The sequence below is a fragment of the Corvus hawaiiensis genome, chromosome 5 (genome assembly GCF_020740725.1).
Source record: "Corvus hawaiiensis isolate bCorHaw1 chromosome 5, bCorHaw1.pri.cur, whole genome shotgun sequence".
Classification (NCBI taxonomy): Eukaryota; Metazoa; Chordata; class Aves; order Passeriformes; family Corvidae; genus Corvus; species Corvus hawaiiensis.
The window spans coordinates 12762642-12785888 of record NC_063217.1 but is presented as its reverse complement, the minus strand read 5'-3'; the positions used below and the strand labels follow the sequence as shown (position 1 = coordinate 12785888).

General features: G+C 36.8%; 1 protein-coding gene across 9 annotated transcripts in view; it reads right to left on the bottom strand.

Moving 5' to 3' along the window:
• Positions 1–23247, bottom strand: part of JAKMIP1 (janus kinase and microtubule interacting protein 1) — a 228824-nt gene that overhangs the window by 179846 nt on the left and 25731 nt on the right. The gene's annotated exons all lie outside the window — the stretch shown is intronic.

Sequence of the window (23247 nt, the reverse complement as noted above, 5' to 3'; positions counted from 1 at the left end):
GGGTCTCCAAAGCAGAGGACAGAACAGGTCAAACCCTCTGCCTTTTGGGCAAGAGAGCTGGAAGCCAGACAGAATAGCACATATGAACAGCACTGAAACATGATGGATATAACTACTATCATGTACAATGTTCAAATCTTCACAAAAAACTGTATTTCACATAAAATACATCAGGATTGCATCCAACAGTACCAGTCCCAAAAACATAACTTCTAAACCATTTTCCTTGCTGGCAAATACTGTATTTCTCTCCAGGGGTTTCTTTAAGGTGACGCAGTGAATTGTGTTGTTAGTGGCTTAAAACCTAAATGCTCAGGGAATTTACTAGCTTATTTGTTCAATAAAGACAGGCATCTAGGTAGTATTTAATGGAGAAAGGAAATCTGCATACTCATTTCCTTAGGGCCAAATTCACTGCTGTGAGAAATACTTCTGAAAAGGATGAAAGTATAGCTAGGGCCAGATCATGGCAGATCAAAGTGCTGAAACAGCTTAGTCAGCATATTTAAGTAGCACAAAACACTGGAAAAGAGGAATTCAATTTATTTATATAGTAACAAACCTCCTCAGGCCAAGAACCTCTATTTTTTATGATGTCAGATATGTCTCACTTCAACCTAGCTTAATCCTTTTTGAGCTGCCCTATTCTTAAATATTCCAACATTGTTATTCCACATAAAACATTTTGCTGCTTTCTTCTGGCCTTCAGCTAGCAATCTGAATACATTTGAATAAAAGAGAAAGAGAAGGTTTCCCCATATTATGCAATGTAAAAACACCAAAGACAAAGCAAGAATTTACTTGTAAAAGGTAAGTGAAGACAGCAATCAGGCCAATAAGATTATAACAAAACAAAACAATGCCCACAAGAATCAAAAGGAAAAAAAAAAGGACAAAAAAGTACAGCTCCAAATTCAAAATTTATCTGGGTAATTTGTCTACATTGAATAATGTACTTATCCTTTAGCATAGCTACTAATTCTGCAATACCAATTCTTCTAAAGGGTAAGTTATTAGATCCTAAAAAGCTTGTAGTTAAGATTAATAGTTTTACTTGAATTCTCTAGTAAATTTGGAAATAAAAACTATCTTAATAATACTTTTGGCAAGCTGGCCACACTACGTAAGAACAGTGTTTACAAAAGTTCAGAGAGAAGAATGAAACAGAGATCTAGAACCTGTGTGTTACAGTAATAAGAGCATATAAAAAGAAGTAGTATAGTAACATGACAATATCTACTTCTGAAAGTGGATGTTTCAGTAGCGTAACATACCAGTGAGATTAAAAAAGAAGATTAATTAGCAATAAATCTTGCAAAAACTGGGGCAAATTTGAAACATTTAATTATGCCAGTCAGTACGAGTTGTTAGAGTGCTATTCACAACGAATTACCAGCAACCCCTGGAAAACTACAACCTAATAATCCTTCAGTAATCTTCCTATAGCTTCTTAAAAGCTATGGTAATACAAAAATAACTTAAAATAATTGGATACTTAATTTCTCATTTCCAGTAACTGCTAAGCTAAATCTATTTCTAATGCTGGAGAGGAAGGATAAAGAGGGGAAGCTATTACTGTGGAAATGTATCTGTTCATATACAAACAAATAGAGCATAAACTACAGCTGTTCAAATTCATTCAGAATTCAGAATATACCACACACACCAAAAAAACCTCCAAGAACCAAAACTATGATAGAAATAACTTGACAGATGAGCTGACATTTGATACATTAGTAATTTCACTCAGTGCAATGAAGTCACCAACATGTTCATATCCTGTAGTTATGGCAGCACATGCTAAATAAAGAAAGTTGATTCAGTTATGTTATTTATCATATCATGGCTCTCCAGGCAAAATACAGTGTTACAAAAATGAATGGTTTTCTCTGTTTACATGGCAGTGACTTGCAACACTTGTCAACATTTCCCAAATAGCTAGGAAAGGCTGGAAAGTATTCAAGATTGATTGTTCAGATTTTTAATCACAAACTGTAATACATGGAACTTTTAGTGGAAGTTCTGTTTCTCACACTTTTACCTCCATCATGTCAGGTAGCATCGCATCTTGAGAGCAAGGTAAGTTTAAAGGTAAGAGAGTAAAACTCTGATGCCAGCCTCCATCCTTTCCTTCAGGTTCCCAAAACAGGCAAAGCACTCAGGTTCTCAGAGACTTTAGCCAGATCTGTTCACATGGGACATCTCAGTCCATTTCAACTCTTAAACAGAGTGCATTACTTACAGAAGGTTTAAAAAATAACTACTAAGGTGGACAGATATTTCAGATTTCTTCTTCGAAAGAAGAACAGCTGAGGACAATTCCTCTGACAACTGGGGTAACGTTGTGTACAGTCCACATATGCAGGCTCTGTGGACTAAAGGGGTGAGGTGGGGATCTCAAAAGAACACCTTGTTCTGTAGAAGAGTGGTACTAAACCTTCCTTCTGTCCTGCACACCTCAAATAGGAACAGGCAGGGTCTAACTGTAATCCTCAGAGCAGAAAAAAGAGCAATCCCATCACTGGCATATGGTAATAGAAAAACAGTTTCCCTGAATGCTTTGGAAGCTCTCCCTATGTCCTTATACAGCTGATCCACGTTTTAAAGACTTTTTGAAAACAATGCTTTTTGGCTTTAAAATGACTAAGCATAAAACAAGACTGACCCAAATAAAAGGCAATTTCTTTGGGAAAACAGTGCTGAACACATCTGTGAGTTCTCTGCAGTAGTTGCTAGAAATTTTGGTTGGCAAATGCTTTATAATGGGAATATGTACATTACCGCTGGCTTTTTGTCAGAAGTTATTCTAATTGACAGCTAGATGAGGAAGGGAAGGGGTTCATTTGTACAACCAAATGTTCAAAAAGATTAAAAAGGCATATTTCTTTAAAAAAAACCTAGGACATTTTATTATGATGCCTTGTATTCTACTTTAAAGCTTTCTATCCATAATAGTTTGATTTACAACTGTTCAGTAAGAGATCTATTTGTCAGGCATCCAAAATACATGCAAGGAGACTGCATCTTCCCCTTCTTGCCCCTGCTCTTTTATTTCTAAGACTCTGATACTTACTTTGGTACCAGATTACATGGGATTTCCAATAGAGCAAAAACTTTATTTACACATGAATAACCATGGCACAGATGCAGCCCTTCATGAATGAGACCTAACATTTCAACAGCCAGAACATGCCAGCAACAATATACTACACTTGCTCTCTTCCTTTACCCATTCAGTCTCTGCCTAATACACAGTAGTACAACCAGAAATGTGCTGCCTTCTGCTGTGGCTGCACCAAAAGCAGATTGGGACAAAACAAAAAAGAAGGAGAAAAAAATATATAAGAAGAAGGAAAAAAAGAGGTATTTAAAACAGTCCCCTGAAAGCAAAGAAAATCTAAAGGGAGGCTTCAATGTGAATGCAACATGGCCCAAGGAAGAAATAGCACAGATCAGGCCCTTTCAACACAAAGACTTGTCAGCAGGAAAATACTGTGGCATGACCTTTTTATAGACCATTCTATATATCCTGAGCAACACACACTTTGCAAAATGTGCAACCACCATCTCCATTCTTCATGTAATGAACAAACTTAAAGAGCATGTAAGGACTTCAGAAACTTTCTCTTAATTCTTATTTTTAATATCACCTTTGAAATTAATATAGCAGAAATCAAAGACATGATAAGCAGAGAGTTCTTGTCTACAAATACTTCTTTCATTGCTATCAGGGAATACTGATGAAAACTTTCCTGATCTGCTTTCATCTCTTGTTTTTATTGCAAAATACATCTTTGGTGGACAAAACACAGAACCTTTATTTCGATACTAGAACCAATGACAGATAAAAAAGCAATCACTCACTTTCCTGCCTCCTTTACGTTACATCTTTCTGTTTTGGCAGCCCCATAATAGGGAACCCTTTGGGATCATTTCAACTTCCGTCAGCAGCAACGGCAGACTACCAAAATTAGGTCAACAATTCAAATTTCTTTCCATGTTGTTCTTTCTGCCCTGCTGCAGACTGCTATGCCACAATTCCCAGATGGAGGGCCTACCAATGACTGAAACAGTGCTTTCAGAGGAACTGGTATCATTCCTGACACCTTGCTGTTTTAATTGGATTGTAAATGCAAAGAAAAATCTTCCTATTCTTTCTCTTTTTCTCTGAAGTAGGAGGCAATAGGAATTCTTGAGCATGTGTTTCAGAAGACCGTGAGTGCGACTTCCTTGTACCTTTGATTTAAAACTGTAAAACACATTTAAAAGTTAGTTAGACTGTTTACTAGATTTTATGTGACAAATATGGTGTGCAAACTGCAGCATAGGGTAGCCTTTGCATGCAGAATTAGGCAAATCTATATTCTCTGTGTTACACTGTGCTTATGTGTAATAGTTATACAAAAACTTTCTCAATAAGTAATGACCAGGATGAAGCAGCAACTGGGGGGAAAGCTATCCATGTGCAATTATGTCCTTTAAGCCTACCAATATATAAGCCTTCCCTTTATAAGCCAGATCCTTAGAGCTATCAGAAATCTTAAAATATGTTTTTCAGTAAGGGAAGATTTTAAATTAGTAGATATAAAATTTCAACCCAAATGAAAGCCAAGTGCTGTGCCAAGGATCTTTGCCAGCTGGAATTTGGTATCATGTGAAAAACTGGAAAAGTATAAGCTTTTGCTTTACAATGTTACAAAATCTTATAGGATCAAACAGTCTTTAATTTTTTTTCATTCATTTTAGACAAATCCCTGGCTTTAGGGGCTGCTCTGTTTACAAACACTTTCAACTCAATAATTTGTGGGAAGTTAGTTCAAAAAAAGGCAGATCAGTATATAAACAGATCAAATATCTGTAAATCTAAAATATATTCTGTCTGAACAGCATAAAATTATCTGTCAAGAGAGGGGAGATCTCAAAGATCCATTACAGAGACAGCCCACCATGATGCTCCTATCTCTATTTCTATATGTATATTCCTAAGAACAGACGTGTATGCATACAAGAAGCCATATCAAAAGTCAGAAGTAACATTAAGCTGGGAGAAATTTTATTTTTAGATTTTACCAGTGGCTTTTCCTATTACTCTTTTTTGCTTTCTAAACACAGCCCTCTTAATTTTGAATCAGTGTTGCAGGGTCAACTAGCACATACTCTGAAATCAGGTAGCCAAAGATAAGGTCATTTGACACCCTGTCTTCAGACATGTTATCAACCCTCTGTCCCAGCTCTCTCCTCTCTGTCCCTTAACACATATATCCCCATCTTCCTTTTTATTATCAATACGCACTGCCTATCACAAGATTAATAAAGCAAGAAACAAAACGAATCATTTACATTGAATCTGCAGCTTCACTGAACTCCTCGCCCAAGAATAACTGCGCAGGTCATTGCTGGTGCTCCTCCTTTGCAGGCAGCACATGCCAAGGGAAGAGGTTTACACAAGGTCACCCAGTGACTCAGCAACAAACTGTGGAAAGGACTCGAGGCAGCCCAGCCTTGCGCTCAATGTCAGCAGCAGCTCAGCGTCAGCAGGAAACCTGCACTCCCAGCCCCACGGCGTCTATTAGCTCTGCTAAGGCACAAACTGAGCAACCCCAGTGACCTTAGGTTTGTAGCCTATTAGTAGTAAATGCTTCAGTTCTAACAGCAAAGTTACAAATGCCTACACTTTCTCTATGAGGCACACAAGTTGCTGTACGCACAATAAAGATTTCAGAATGATAATAAAAATGACACAAGCTTCAAATTCCGTGCTTCTCAGTGCTCTCTTGCAGATTCTGACAAAGACTTAGTATTTAATAAGTATCAGAATCCAGATAGCCTATTATTCCACCTACTCATAAATGGGATATTTTTCTGTTCAGAGACAGCATGTTACGTGATTCGCAGGAGGAGATGGTAAAACACAGGAGGAGATGGTAAAAGTTTTGTTCTCCCAGATACCTCAGCCAGTTCAATTAAAAAAGTGTAACAGCTTGAAACAGGCACTGTTTGACACAAAGACATCACTATCTTTCAGTAAAGGACCTCATGCTAGTTTTACATGAACAAAGAGCTGCTTCCAATTAAAATCATAGTAATGGGGGATGGGAGGAAAAAAAATCAACTCAAATGCTCTCCATGTACTTGCCTTTATAGAACAATTACCCAGCTATGAAGTGACATCCTTCTCCAGCCATTTTGCCAAGAGCACTGTAAGGGAGTGCTGTAATGTGTAAGCATGATGGCTGCTAAATGCTAGTTCTCTGTTAATTCCAGTCCAGTTATTTACCCAGCTGAATTCCTCAGAGGTCTTTGCTGTGAGGATTTCATGTCTGATAATGGCACACTTCACAACATCCATAATTTTGCAGCTGTTACTGAAAATGCATTTTCCAGTCAAGAAGTATTTAGATACTCAGAGATGCAAAGCGATAGTGTGATTTCTTAAAATAGGCAACCAATATATGTTTGTAAGTGCAATTTATCTACCACAGATTTTTCAGTCCCTAAGACTGAACACTAACCATCCAGTTACTCCTATGCACAGAAAGAGCAAAGGCTTTTGACATTCTCGGTTCTTCAACATAATTAATTTTCCACTAGCAGCACCAAAGCCACACCTCACATGTCAAAAGGAAAGCCCAAGACTATTGATACCAAGCCTGCAAATTCAATATATGTTTCTTTTAATATACGAGATTATACTGTTCCTCTGCCCCATCTCCTCTGCCATTCTCCGATTCCACAGAGAATGAACTCTCTTTTTTCCTATTGGAGACAATACCTCACCACTTCTTCCTATCCTGATCATTAATATTTTTGTATGCCATGAGTACTAAATACATTTTCTTCTAGAGATGTTCTGGCTGACATGTATCTAATTAAAGTCAGAACAGGTCTTCTTAGCTCAGTATAAGCTGGCATTTGAAGGTGGGTCTCCTGTGTTTCAGACCCAATTAAAAGGCTGCGTGCCCAAGACCTTGACTAACTCTTCCACTGGCATCAGCTGGATTTAACAAAGGCTAGGTGAGTGGCCCTGCCTGCAGACATTGCCTTGCCAGTATATAAAGTCACTGAGCTCTCTTGAGGAGTAAACATCGACAACCAGAATTGGGAAAAATACGTTGGAGCAATTTTGGTCATTAATGAACAGACAGACAGGAATCCACTGAGCTGTATTTTGACAGAGCTTTGCCTTCACTATTACATAACCAAATTCTGCTTCTAGCCTCCCCAGCAAGAGCTGAAAATACCAGCTGTGAAAATCTGAGTGTCCTCAAAATATGGCTGCCAAGGCCTTCTCAAGATACATTAGAGAAACTAATCTTGTTCCACTAAGTAAATTAAAAGTAGAAATGCACCTCCGAAAGCCTGGTGTCTGAAATACTTTTTCCTTCCTCTCCTCACACATTTTTCTCCTGTATATATATATATAAAAATTCACATACACACAGCAATACATATGCTGTACACCAAAACAGGATGCTGTCATTAACTGACATAGCCAGAAATGGCTACAGATTTGGCAGGAAAAGTTCACTTTGGGGATGCATAACACCCTGGTCTGAGCCTCAGATACAGCAACCACACCAAAGCATTACACTGGTGTTCACAGGGTCAGGAAGAACTTGCGCTGGAATGTGCAATCTCCCAGTAAAACATCCATGTTCCACAGGGGTGACATGGGTAGGAGGCAGCCTGAGGGGCTTTGTGCATACAGGACATACCCTGGTGGGGTGGGGGTTCCTGCATTTGTTACACTTCCTTCAGCACTTCAGAGACCTTTTCATACAAATGCGCAAAATACCCACCTTTCAAGAACACCAGTGTTGTGGTGAACCAACACCAATATGGAGGCCAGAAACAGACACAAACCTGCTTCTAATTTCCCACAAGGGTGTTCTCATTATTGTGACATATGCTGAGCTTAAAATCCTTGCTGCACTGACTGCATTAACAGAGCTCAGCTTCTTTTACTTTGCCAGCTCATGAAGTTCAAATCCAGCATCCCTAACTGCAGCCCAGAGCTGTTTTGTCATTTCCAGACCTGTGCAAAGTGAACTCCCCTTTTAAAGTAAGTCGAGTTCCAAGAGAAATTTGCTTCAAACCTCTTTCCTCCATAGCAAGCTAATTTTAATATTAATAGTCTAACATTATGTTACAAAATATCAAGTGAAATTCTTTGCAATACCAAACACACTGTACCAAGTATTTTTTATTTACAATTCAGTTAAGATGGTTTATGTCAAATAAAATTATCTGCAATACTATCACCTGATCTGTTTTCTGGACATCATTTCTGAAAAATAATTTATTTTTCACCTTCTTTATAATACCATCTTTAATGAAAAGCATAAAATAACCATAAAATCATAGAGCACTTTGGGTTGGAAGGGACTTGAAAGATCATCTTGGTCTAACCCTCCTGTCAAGAGCAGGGACACCTTTCACTAGACCAGGTTGGTCAAAAAACTGGGCACTTACTTACTACCTCTAACTTAAATACTGAACAGAAATATAAAGAAAAAATTCTTTGTCTGGTTTCAACTTTGTTTTTTGGGTTTTTCTTCCTTTGGTTTTCCCACACTGGATAAATCATTTAGCTTTATACCAGCCATTTTTTTACTGTGTATTTAAATAAGCACCTCTCAGTAAATAAAGTTGCAGATGAAATAAGCTGCTGCTTGAGCCAGCAAAGATACGCTAGAAAAGAGAACTAACATATGCATGCTACTACATCAAAGTATCCATATTTATTAGGCACAATGGAACAGTAAAGGCAAGGAAAGTGCAACCATCAGCAGAAGTGCACGTTACTGATAAAATATATTGAAGAAGCCATGCAAAAGCTGGCTTATAGTCCTTATCTACACAGCAATAATTTATATATATATTTATATATATAAAGATATATCAATATTTAAATATATACATACACACATCCAAGATTTTTCTTTTACCAATATGGCAGTTCTTATACATTTCCTCTCTAAAACACATTAGTAATGTGTAATTTAGAAGTCCTTTAAGGGGTTAAAATGGGAAGATGTATACTTTGAACTTTTACTTCTGGCACAGATTTTCTTTGTTGAAAGGTAGGCCTATAGAGGACAAATGCTGTGGACATCAGCATTTATGTGGTGGTGTCCTAATTACCACTCTCTGCCTACCATCTAAAGGTCACATTGCTGGGTTCATTCTTTTTGTTTCAGCACAGCCCAAAGGCTTCTAAGGAAGCTGTTCACTAGGTTGCACATATCCATTATGATTTAAAATCCAACAGACATTACAGTTCTTCATTTCCAAATATATCACTTCAAGAAAACCTGCACTAAATTTATTGTATCCCATAGCCAATGTTCACCTAGAAGCTTTTTTAAATCCTTGTGGGATTTCCCACAATACTCTTTAACTAACACAATTTGTTTGCTGAAAGCACAGCAGCTGCTGTAAAACAAACAAAATTCAATTAAACTTTATACTAAAATATTGCTAAGTATGAAATGTCACTGTATTTCAGATCGGATGAGTTCAAAGCTAATTAATTTCAGACCACTGAATACTTAACCCAAAGGTATTTTTAGAATTTAAAAAAGTAATTTGACCAAGCTTTATTGGATATGATATGTGTGACATAGCCATCTAATTATCATCGAGCCAAACACCAGCATTTGGGAAAAAATAAAATTAACCTATAAGATAATCAACATTCATCGGTACTGTATCACCCCAAGGGTTACAGAAAGTAAATTATCACTTTATTTCACAAGATCCTCTGCCTGCTGTGGTGCAATAGGATAAATTACCCCTTCTCATTTGGTTTTGATGCTTATAAAATATAACTTAGTACAGGCACAAGCAATGACCATGTTTGCAGAGGGAGGAAAATGACTTACATAGACACAGCTAGATTCTCCTATGCATACACTACTTGTTACTCTAAGCTCCATGAAACTTTGTAATTGTATTTGGAAATTTCAGTGCAATGTGCTCTAATTCCACAGGCTGGAGGAATGAAATAAAATGGAAGCCCCTGTCGGAACCCTGGGTTCTGAGAATTTCACCCTCAAAAAATGGGAAAATTAATAAGCCCCCTTAAACTGCTCTTTAGGATTGCATTAAACCTGAAGAATATCTCCAATTATTCTTGTTAAGAAACAGATTTATTGAAAACTTTCTAAGTAGTATTTACATAATCCCAGTAACAAATTGTTGAAATTGAGAAAATTGATGATTGAACATTTAGAACTGAGGTCTTTATTCACAACCAGCACCATAGATTTCTAAGATATAAAAAGACACTTGATGAATCAGTAATGTGAATGTGTAAATCAACAAAAAATCCAGGTTAGAAGTTGATACATAGTATTCTAATATAGCACAAAACATATCTTTACAAAACATACTATATTTATAGCCTTTTTTTAAATAATTATGGCCTCCAAAATGAGGCAAGGATTAAAACAACAGAAGCAAGTAATTATTTTTTTTACAACATGAGCAGATAGAACAACTTTTATTCAAGTCAGATCTTGTCTAAACTACAAAAACAGGATAACAAGTTATAAAACAGCTGGCTCCTGCTAATTACTACTTCTAGATTTATTGGATTTTGGCCTAATTAAGAAATTTAATTAAAGTCCAATCTAGAGCACAGATGATAACTGTATTAAGCACAGCAGCTTGCTGGCTTTGTTGGACCATTAGCACTTTTCAGTGAATGTCAACTTCAGGGAACCACTCTGGGCAAACATCCTGAGCCTCAGCCCTGTGTCCAAGGCAAGCTGCCCAGCTCAGGGAGCACCCCTCAGTGCCCTTTCCAACCCAGAAATCACCACCACTGCTCACAGCATCACACACAACAGAGCATTCTTAGAGAATTCAGGTAACTGTAAACCAACAAATACATTGAGCAAAGGCACTAAACATCTTTTTCATTAGTCCTAACACCAGCTTTCCCATTTCTCACCTGACTGCCAGTAGGGTGTAAGACACCAGACTGGAATTCCCTTCAAAGAAAGCTGAAATGAAGCCACGCATCAGTTTCACTAGACTTCAGGGAAGTGTTTGACACTGTCTCCCACAGCATCCTACTGGAGAAACTGGCTGCTCATGGTTTGGATGGGTGCACTGGAATAGTTGTCCAGGCCCAGAGAGTGGTGGTGAATAGAGCTACATCCAGCTGGGGCCAGTCACCAGTGGAGTTCCCCAGGGCTCAGTACTGGGGAACTGGATTCCCATCTTTCAAGAATAAACCGCACATGTGAGGTGATTCCCTTCATTACCGTCAGCCTAAAGTACTGCATCCAATTTTGTGCAGAAATAAGCCATTTAAGGCATCTAGATAGCAGCCACAAGAAGCAGCCTAAAAGGCATGGCTGAAAATAATTGGAATTGTTAACCTTGAATAAAAGGAGAGAGAGAAGCGTTAAGGGTCTTTGTATCTGTAAAAGGTTGTTACCAAGAGAAAAATGAATAAAATCCTCACTGGGTTCACTGGGAAGCAGATGATCAAGGAGTAAGATGAGATTGATACTGTGAGGGAGACAGGGAAACCAATCAGACTGGCTAACCAGAGAGAGAGAACCTAGAAAGAAGCAGCCTAAAAAGACCTATTAAATCATTCTGAGAAGCCGTCTCCATCAGGCAGGCAATTAAGAACAAGTTGAACAAATACATAGTGGTGCTTTATCTATCCATCCTACTGCTAAGAACAATGAACCATGTCCAAATCCATTTTTTATTCCTCTACAAATTTTTTCAGGGGGGCACGGAGGGGAAAGCAATATGAATATATAAATTTATTTCTGCATGGCATGAATGCCTCTCCACTAATTTAAGAGTCACTTAAATGCCAGTCTAAGATCATTTGATCATTTAGAGCACTCTCAAGGCATTCCAAAAGGACCATGATCTAATGTTCACTCCACTGGCCTTATTACCATACTTGCAATATTTTTTGTGCATGCTTTAAACACAGCACTGAGAGTAGGGCTTCTCTCTTTTTAAGGGGAGAAATCAGCCAGGGTACCAAATTCCAATCTAAACCACACATTGTCTCCTCAATGGTTTCAACAATTTAATTTATGACCAAATATCTTTACTCACCTGGGCTTGCACACCTTACACAAGAAACAAAATCTTGCTTTTCTAAAACAAGTAATCTAGAAGTATTCACTAAATTCATAATATTAAGAATGTCTCAAAAACCAAACACCCCAACCAACTAAAAATCCTTGGTTTTCCATTAAAGTGTTTTTAATAATTTCTGATTAAGATTCATCAAGAAATAGAATGTCATTATGTACCTCACACCTACAGAACTAAACTTTAAATCAGATTTAAATTTACCCCCTGAACTAACTGTCGAATGAGGCAGAAAATCCACTATGTTTTCCTATCCTTGCATATGCTTTTTTGAATTCTATTAACATATAAATGACAGAACACCAGAACAACTGAGAACTACTTATTTATATTTTGATGAGCTGCCAATCAAGATGGAAACAGCATGGGCAAAGCAAGAATTTCAACACCTTCTGAAAACAGCTGCATATGACATACAAAATACATGCAAATAGATGTGTTCACATATCCTGGCACATTTTTAAGGAACCACTGAGTAAGCAGTTAGGTGGGTGGGATATTTGTCTTTCTTTTTCCCTTCCCATTTTTAATTCTAGTTTTTCTGACAGTACACCTTGCTCTGATACAAGACACCAACAGGCGTTAGGACTACTGCATTTTTCTTTTCCAGGAAGTCTCTGGCAAGACTGAGTTTTCCTAATGTGACAGGTAATCACCTCAAAGTTCACAAGTGGTGTCAGGCAGCAGGTGTTGAATACCTGTAGTGGGAAGCTACTAAATGAAAACAACTTGTTGACAATACTGACTTTGTATCAAATGTACTTTTTATTCTTAAGCCATTGCTCTTCACAGGAATATGCACAAGAAATACAGTTCTTCCACTGAATTTAACAATGCAGGGAACATTATCTAAGAGATGTTAACCTCATGTTAGTAATTTGGTTTGGATACCACCAGTCCCGCCAGACCACGACAGCTGCAGTGGGCAGATCAAGAAGAACGCTCCTGGAGTAAATGCTGGATTCCTGCATTTCTGTATTGGCTCCATCTGAATGAACCAGGTCTGCATCAACTGATTATTTCAGTGCGAGGGTCTGGGTAGAAAGGAAAAGTCAAGTTTGCTATTATAGAACCAGCTAAATGGTGAAAAATCAGAAGATTATTTTTATTCTTTTGGTATTACCAGTGTTCACCTGCTTGGATAGCCAGGAGGGTTAATAGTGTGCAGTACTGTTGGACAGAATTCCTGGTTATCCAGGTGACAGGGGAGGATGACAGCATGGCTTCCTCAAGAGTTCTCTATTTCAACCTCCTGCTCAAGGGGGCAGCTCTGAGGTCTGACCAGATTGTTCAGGGCTTTAGTCAGTCTGTCTTGTAAACCTGCAAGGATGCACCCTGCCGACCTTCCACAGTGTATCCTCCAAGACAACTAACACAGACTGTATTTGCCTTCCTTTAGTCCTCATTAATCTACTATATACTGGACCTGCAGTTACTACAACCTAGCCTAAGGGAACACCCACAGACCAAACACAAATCACTTTGTTTCACTGACCTTTTTCATCATTACACTTGATCACGTTATCCTTCCATTTTAATTCGCCAATTAAGTCAAAGGACAGGGGAGATGAGAAGACAAATAATACTATTTGTATAAACACCTAGGTGGTGAACAACTATCACTTTTCACACACTTCTGAAATACACCATAAACATTTTAACAAAACCAAATCTTATAACATTTCTTCAGCTTTATTGCTGAAAAAACACCACTTTGTCATAGGTCTTAGAGAAGATGGGTCAGAACCAGCTGTCTTATCCTTCATCTGAATAGAAAAAAATCAAATACAAATGAAGAAGAAAAAAAAATCCTGCTCCAGTGTAGCCACTTGAGAGATGTTATTCTTAAGCCTTGCAGATTAGCACAGACAATAGAGCTCATGAACATTTAATACTTGGGCATACATGGGCAGAGTGCAATGAGGAGGAGATAAGCACTCCACTGAAACTGCTAAAAATGTATTCCATCTCAATATGTAGTTCAACTCAAAAAGCACCTGCCTTATCACATCATCTTAAACGGTGGTGGGCCTATTAGCACAAGCATCAGCAGTGATTTTTCATTATGTGTTCAAGGAGAGTACAGACAATCTGCTCTGTAAGTATCAGATGATACAATAACTAATTGATCAGTATTCTACTGACTCCTCTATAATTATTCAAGCTCGTCAGCAGTGTAACTTCTGAAAAGAAAAAAACAAAAAAAAGGCACACACAGAGTTCTAATTTAACTGGCATTGCTCTGGAAATGGCAAAATTCCACTGGTTGAAGAGAATACTTAAATGCTCTGTTTGTTCAACTAGCTGCAAATTTCTACAGTCCAACTACAGAAGCTTTGATACAGAACACAAACTCCTGTTCACTACAAAAGACTTGATAATACTCAAGACTTTCCAAAACCAAATCCTCTAGCACCCAGGACTGACCTGACATGTTGAGAAGTAGCACATTTGCTTGACAGATCTGCCTTTATAAAGTGAATTTTATACATGGATTAAGGACTTGAAAATTGTTGGTACTTTCATAGGTCGTGCATTCATCATGATAAAAAATGAAAACAACAGAAAAAGTCCATTGAAAGATCTGACTTTGTACCTTACTTGCTTTGTTCATGATTTACAAAGAAAATTAACAGCAACTTTGCACTTTCCAAGCTTCTTATATATCAGTATTACTTCCTGGTATTAGAAGGAAACACTGAATTCCAAACAGCTTTTGCACATTTTATGACACAGCTTGATTATGGTGTATCAGTCAGGTCACCATATTGATTTCTTTTTCATCTTTTATTATATATTCCTCTGTTTTACAAGTATATCTTATGACCACACTGCACTTCTGCCTGGATAAATCGATCTTTGTTAAGGAAACCCATATTGTAAAACTGTTAATCAAAGAACATGTTTCTCTATTAATATACATGAGGGAGAAAGGGGGCTTTTGAGACACACTTGGGAATCAGAGACCCAACTGAAAAGAACCAGGTAATTAATTCAGTCTTTAAAGCTATCTCCTCATTTACAAGAAACATTATAGAAATTAAGCTCCTGATCTTGTGATCAACAAGGATCTACCACATGCAAAAGAAATCTGAGTACTTACTACTGACATTAATGCTTCCTCACTGCTCAAAGCTAAGATTTTGGTCAATGAAATGTCTGCATTTGGATATTAAAATAACAGATAGGGAGAAGCTGGACAAATACTGCAAATAATGTTGGCAGCACTTTGGTCTTCCTTAGTCTCTAAACTGCAGAGACAAAAATAAATAAATTAGCAATCAAGCTCTGCTTCTTTCTTATGGAGAGAATGGTAGAAACCTGTACCACCCCTACAAAGACTGCAGCAGTAAAAACCACTCCGCCCCGACCAGAAAGGTTAGTAATGTATAAGAATAGATACACGAAAAATAAAATGCTCACAGCTGGCATCTGCAAGATCATCACACGTTGGTACCAACTGTGGTATAGGCATCCAATTCCTTTATTTTCTTTCTCTTGCCACAATGTCTCTAACACAAGCAAAAATAGCCTTTTAAACCAAAAATCTCAAGAAATCCAAAATCAGACTTCTAAAATAATCTGGAATATTGAAGGAAATTCCAGACATTGCCATTTGAAACATCAGGGCATGACTAGAAAGATATAAGTTCTATCACATGAATGACGATATTCAGTTGTCAACAAATCACAGGTATATAAAGAAGAGTGCTGTCAAAACAGCAAGTATGACAGTCAAATCACACAGCTGAATTTTCATACTAAGTATATAGACTATATAGTATTTTTTTAAATATGCAATGGATTTTAACAAATGGTGCATATTTCATAACTATAATACCACTTAAGGCAGCTTTCTCACCTGAAGCTCTAAGTCAAATTAGTTTTCAAATTATAAGAAGAAAATTAATTTGAAGAGAAAAAAGTTCATTAAGAGATCCTAAAAATCAGAGGTTACACAATAAAGCCTAAGAGCTCTGAACTTAAGGAAATTATCTCACTTCGACAGTAATGCCAATAAATGCAAAAGAGACATTATAGGATCTTCAATACGAATCAAAAAATAAAAACCCACCAAAAAAGCAACCTACCAAACAATAAAAAAAGGTTTGGAAGTGCTTCAGAACGCAAAGTACACAGAGTCCAAGGGATTTCCTTCCTTCCACCAGCCCCAGCCAAACAAACATTGCATCTTCACTATGAAGACATAAACTGGAAAGATATGCAACAGGAATAAAAAAAAAACAGTACAAAGGTAATCTCACATCTTTTTCTTTCCGATACGAACAGCTTGCAGATCTTTGTTGTCTGTGTATAACTTGCCAGAAGTCTTACTGCATTACTGCCATTTACATGTAGACAGAAAGGGTAGAAAGAAATTACCAACATTCATTAAGAATTATCACACCAGAAAGATCCCCTAGAAATTTTTCTGTCACAGCAAAATAAGTCAGAAGAATTCAATTTAGGATACTATGTCTTTAAAAATCAACCAAAATCTGTGTAATATCCAAGTAACAGTCTGGTCAATTAAACTGTTGGCCCAAGCATGAGCATTCAGTGAACACCTGAAGAATTCTTGTCAAATATACACCTTGGTAAACTTTACTGTAGGTGGGAGAACCAGACTTTTTTCTTCCAAGCATATTTTTCTAAATTACTCACAGATTCAACAGCTGTATTGTTTATGCAATATGCAATGGTAGGCAAGAGCACAGGCTGTTGAAGAATTTAAGCATAACCATAGTGGCTCAGACCAAGATCATCTAGCATTGCATACTTTTTCTGACATTAACTGGGTACTAATCCAACAGCAGATACCTTGGGATAAACATAAGAACAAAGCAAATGAGGAAAAGCACGGCAAAATTATGGAAGAGCTCCCATGCAAGAAAAATCTGTGTAGAGCTCTTCAGCTCAGAGGAGCAGCAGTTTGGAGGATATTCATATAGATGTTTAAGAATCAACAGGCCATTCTCTTCTAGGCAGAAAGTACAGTAGGGTGTAGACTTATAAAAAAAACAAGGGAGGCGGCTTTTCAAGGAACAGGAAGCAATGTAATGAAAATAGTTGAAAGGACCTGTTGCTCTAGAAATGTATATGGTTTGAGAGGGAGAATGGACACATTTCTGCAGAAAAACAATCCAGTGATGGTTCCTAAATAGAAATATACCACATTCAGTACACAAAACCACTAAGCTGCAAGAGCTGGAGAATGGAAGAGCAAGTGGGAAGTGTCTCATACTCTTGTCCTGCCTTTAATACTTTCTTACCTCAGACTCAGCTTACCAACACTCAGGATACACCACGTGTTAAGAAAAAATTCATTATTACACAGTATAACTTCTCTTTAATTATTAAAAAAACATAAAAATGGGTCAGCTCAAGATTACAATGAAACTTTACTTAAGGTTTCTGATTCTTTTTCTGAAACATCATGTTTCTGGTCATTATCTGAGAGCAGGTATTAGACTAAGGATCTGTGCATTACAGCCAGTACTGCAAGAACAGGCTTCCAGTATTCTAGTGGTTCAGCTGCAAACATTCAGTGTTGTACTGAAAGAGAAAAAAAGGCAAAACAAAAACCCAGCAACTTCACCTTAATTTATGTCTTATTTTCCATAAATCTAATTATTTTAGTAAGATATAAGTTATTGGATGACAGAGAGATTAGAAGACCATTTATGAGTTTTGTTTTAGAACATCTCTTACAAATAAGAGTTTTGCCAAGTGAAGTTTTAATTTTCTCTTAAAAGTACCACTTGAAAAAAACTGTGCTGTCAGTTTCTTTCTGTTTCCAAGCAAACTCTTTATACAGTTTTTTCACTAGATAAGAATAGAGAACAAGCCAATTTCTAGTTTTAAAAAAATAATAATGGACATTAAAGCACACTTTGGGAAGAGGAGGGATGAAATAACTACCTAAAGACTGGTTACAATCTTTATATTATCATGTCAAGTTGTCATGTTGAAATGCATAGAAAAAAAAACACAAAAGAGAAAAGCAAAAGCAATTTGACAGTAATTTATACAGCGGATTTCTTAAAGCTGTAGGAGTAAAAAGTCCTGTTTGATACACCTTGTTTTTTCCACTCATACCTTGAGGCCTTTTTCTGAAGATCACTGGAACTACTTCTTAGTGAAAGCTTAAGAAAATTCTTAGCTAAGGAAAGGCATCATTTTTCTTACTCCATGACATTTATCAAGGCTGTTTAATTTTCTGAAAAATTCAGAACAGTTTAAAACTCATATTGCCAGAGCTGATGGGGTTAAAATATGAACGTAGTTAGGTGAGTAACAATTCACATACCTCAATAATTAGAATCAGCAAAATTATCATAAATCGCATCACCCAAAAATAGAAGTTTTTATATAAACCACACGGTCTCATAGCTTCTCTCGCTCTATTTCTACTGAAATCCTAAGCCATAACACCTTGAAACTTCACTAGAAGAGAACTGAAGAGAGAAAAGCTGTGAAAAGTTGTTTGGTTTTTTAAATATACATATACATGTAAATATATATATATATATATCTTTTCCTGAAAGGTTCAAAAAAACAAAACAAATAAAAAAAATTTAAAAAAACGACATTGCTTATATTTTCTATGAGGAATCCACTGAATAGGGAACTGAGGCAAAGAAAGAATTCAAAACCTCCCCAAGATTATACAAGTAGTCTGTGAAAGAACAAACTAGGACAATCCCTTTAAATCTCATCATCAACAACTGCTACTAATCTTATTATGAAAGCCTAACTTTTGCTTGAGGTAAGGAATGAATTTCTGATTTGCCTCAACTTTCCTCTCTTAATATCCCGTTAGACTTTACAGTAAACACTAAGTAAGAGTGTAAAGGTACTCAGAATCTGTCTCAGAAGTTGGCATGTTGAGGTTTTTTTGGTCTGAAGATAACATATTTTATTTCTAACTACTTTTTCACATTATGAATAAACTCACCCAATGACTATAAATTCTATCTTTGGGACCAAAGGAAAATCCTAAGGCATACACTGGGATGTAGTATAACTCACTGTCAAAAATAGAGAAGAACACTTTGAGCTCTCAAACCATTTCATAGCAAAAAACCTGAAAACTCAGAGCACATCTGAGGCTTAGTCCATTCCATTCTCTCTAATTTTTAACAATTAATTACAAAGATTTCATTTTCTTTACAGAGGAAGATTATGGGCTACCAGTGAAAAAACAAATTATTTGTATTTTCAACTCCACACCTGCTGACATATCATTAGATCATATCACTTTTTCATAAAAGTTTAGCTACTTCTTCAATATCATTTTTGCTAATATTTTTGCTTGCAGAATTGCGCTTTTTTAAAAATAAAAGTCCCCAATCTTCATGCACAACTTGCATCAACATTAAATAGACCATAAAGCCATAGAGATACAGCATCTCTGCTAAGTTGCCATGTAAGTTTTGGATACATTGACTTAACAGGACTTGTATCTCCCACTATGTAAAAGACTCCTGAATCTGCAGTGGTGCTTGGAAGAAAATGTGGAGCTGGTGAAATAGCTAAAATCAAGGAGGATAGCATGAGAGAAAGAGCAGGTAAGGGTGTGAAAGTATCTACCATTTGGAAAGGAGAAAAAGGAGAAAGTCCCCCTGGACAGTCCTGTGAGAGCCAGCAAACTCACTGCTAGTATTTGCAGCTAATAGTGGTATCCAGGAAACTTTAATGCACCAGCATATATTCCCTACAGTATACTTAAGTTACTGGTTTCATACAGATCTACAACACTATATTAAGCTTTCATCCTCATGTCCAGCAGAATTAAAACAAACAAACAAAAAAAAAGCTAAAAAAACTAAAGCTGATCTCTTTGCTTAAGTTGCAAACTTCAGCTGGTTGAAGAAAGAGTTAGGAGACTGCAGTATTCCCTACAAGGCTATAGATAGAATATAAAATAGTCATAACATTGCTAAGTAGCAAGGCAAGGCATCAAAATCTTCCATCTTCAAAGGAATTTTAGGGAAATAAATCATCCCCTAACAAGAGGAATATACACCTCATTTTCTGGAGTTCAAATTACTATTTGCAGCTACAGTGCAGGTGGTAGGATGTTCAATTTAAAGCACCAGAATTGCATGACTGAAGGATAATCAGGTCACAAGTACTCTAGAGAAAAACATAACTGATAATTTGATCACTTACCCTTCATACAGTGCAAACATAAATCACAAACCTAGCCTTCCACATAAAAAGCCCATAAATCTTTGAACTACACTGCAACACGTACGCACTTATCCCGACCCCAAATATTAAGTTCCTATAGGAATTTTGAAGTGGTAGCATTTAAGAATACATAATAACATCTTTTCATTAGAGGCCAGTAACAAAACCTGAAATCTTTTCCCCCAAATAATTTATTTCATCTATTTCCCCTTATACACATAACACACATTTATACCTCCTGCTCTCCCTAACTAGTTGCCAGCCCTGAAAAGAAAGAAGCAAAAAAAACACATCAAAAAAACCCAATTCTCTTTATTAAACAAAAAGTGCATTTCTGTGCGCACACAAAAAAAATTCCCTTTGTGTAGAAAACATTATATAGAATGGACTTCTACAGAAGTAACAAAAAAGCAGAGTGTTTCAAACTAACAAAAAGCTTAAGGAGATTCACACTGCACCTTGACAGATTATTTATTGCCAAGGATTTTACCAACTGAACAACCGGCATTTTTGCAATTCAAGATGGACTTGGTTTCTTGGATTTCCACAGCACTTCTAACTGGAATCCCTTTGATGAAAAAAAGAGTTTAGGGGGGACAATTTTTGTTGATTTGCTTAGTCGGGAAGACAGACAGCTGTTGTGAGCATAAGGATTTTCCTAACTGGGAAGATGGGTAGCCTGAAGGCAAAGAAACCACAATAACCAACCAGTCAGGTTAATTCTTTGCTTTAAAAATTGCTCCAAAAGTGCCAGAACAGGTGCTGATGAATTTGGTTAATGAGATAATTTTCAGTCTGCTTTTTCACTGGCAGGCTGCCCCCTGACACGGTGAGTTCTTTTTACTTCATAATAGCACCGTAAGAATCAAGTCACACATTTAAGACCTCCTGCAGTGTCTGGCATGCATTCATCTCACAACTCTTCAGAAGCTCCACTTTACACCAGAAGCTAATTTTCAATTAAGTTCTTGCATTACTGATCCTGATAGTGCATAATACACTTGTATCTGCAGCATTACCGATTTTTCACTTATTGCAAGATGTGAAAGGGAGTTCTATTAAATAAATTAGAATACTTTGTCTAATTATTACCCCTTTTCACTAGCTGTGCAGATTTATTCCTATTTTCCTGTAACCATCTACACACAGAGCTGTCAGGTTAAGGCTGCTGTTAATAAGAACTTATTTTGTGATTGCTTTATGCATGTAAATTACCTCTTTTGGTAGAGATGGACAAATAAAAAGATCCTAAATAACAAAATCTCTAAATATGTTGACTAGGTGTCTCATGTCTTCTGACAACTTTACTTTGCTTGACTGAATGTAGTATTTTCTTAGCTGTTATTCTCCAATGTCTTAAATGTATTATTTCTCATTATATTTGGTCTTCCTGAGAAAACTCTAGAAAATCTATATAAATGTTAGTGAGTATAAAAGGTTCTCTAACTCCTTCTTAAAACCTGTGAAGATCTGGAGAGTATTCTCAGCTCTGAAAAAACCTTGTTCTGGTACTGGACACTTACATTATAAACTGACAGGAGACTAAAAAAAAAACCCAAGAAAAAAAAATCTAAGTTTCCAAACGTTAGAAGATCAGTAGGCTTTCCTAACAACAGCAACAAAATCATACAATTGATAAGATGACTTTTTACATTATTGATGATTTATGGTGGAGATAATTATTGTCAGTAGTGTTGTTCCAGCTTTGCTCCTGCCAAGTTTTCTTTCAATTTGCCTGTGTAATCGAACAGTTCACATATGACAGCATAACCGGGAAGGCTCCCTAAACTTCCCGTAAGTGTGAATTAATCTGATTAAATCCTGAGAAGTATCCTGGGTTATCATCAGACATCCTCTGTCCAAAGAAATTAAGGCTATTATGTATAGTGGAAACAGCAATTCTCTCACACAAGGCGAGGCATCAGCAGTTCTCTGGTCTGGTATTTCTATGTGCACTTTCTGGCCTTGGCATTACCAATGTCACATCCCTCTAGCCTTTCCTCATCATCTCAAAAATCAACTGAGATGACTGGTGTAAAACTCTATCAATACCTCAGTACTACAAAAACACCACACACTTTCGAATGGCAAGAATGGCAAGTCATTCTCGAACAGCAGCATGCAGCTGAGATGCAGAATGCACTACAGAATGCCACACCCTACACCCCCCCAAAAGCCTTCGTTGGTATTTCAATAGGACATAATCCATTCTATTGCTTTTAAAGTGCAGGAGGAATAAAAAGGTAAGCACTCGTGAGAAATATCCTGACTGCAGAAAATGAAACACTTAAATGTAATACATTTTAAAAGCAGAATTACAATACAGCATTTCTGTGAAGTGATTTTCTTCTCATCAAATGTATCCTTTAAAAAGAAAAATAAATGCTTCCTAAGCTAAGAAGTACCAGAGGGATGTAAAAAACAGTCCTCTGTCACTTAAAATCATACTGGTAATTAGAGTAAGTAACTGAATTCCTACAGTAAAGGATCTTTTAAAACCAAACACTTGATTCACAATGCTTCTTATTTTAATTTAAAATCTTCTTACAGACAGACATAATCCAGGTAGGAGGAAAAGACTAGTGAAGACCCTATTTTCTATCCTGGTTACTCTGCTACCTTTGGACAGTATACAAATCCTACTTCGAATAATTTCATTAACTTCATGGCTCCATCAAGAATGTTAAAAACTTTGCTATAGACTTCTATGATAGTTTATTGCACAAAGTGTCATTGTACAACATCGCAGAGGAAACTCAGAGCAGTTGGGTATTGCTATTTTTAAACAGTTACACTTCATTTCACCTGAAGCACTATTTAAGAAAGAGCAACCTTCTGCATTTCTAGAAAATATCAACTACAAGGGGACTAACTATCTCAGAAATCTGTCAACAAAACACTGTGCTTATAGTCTGA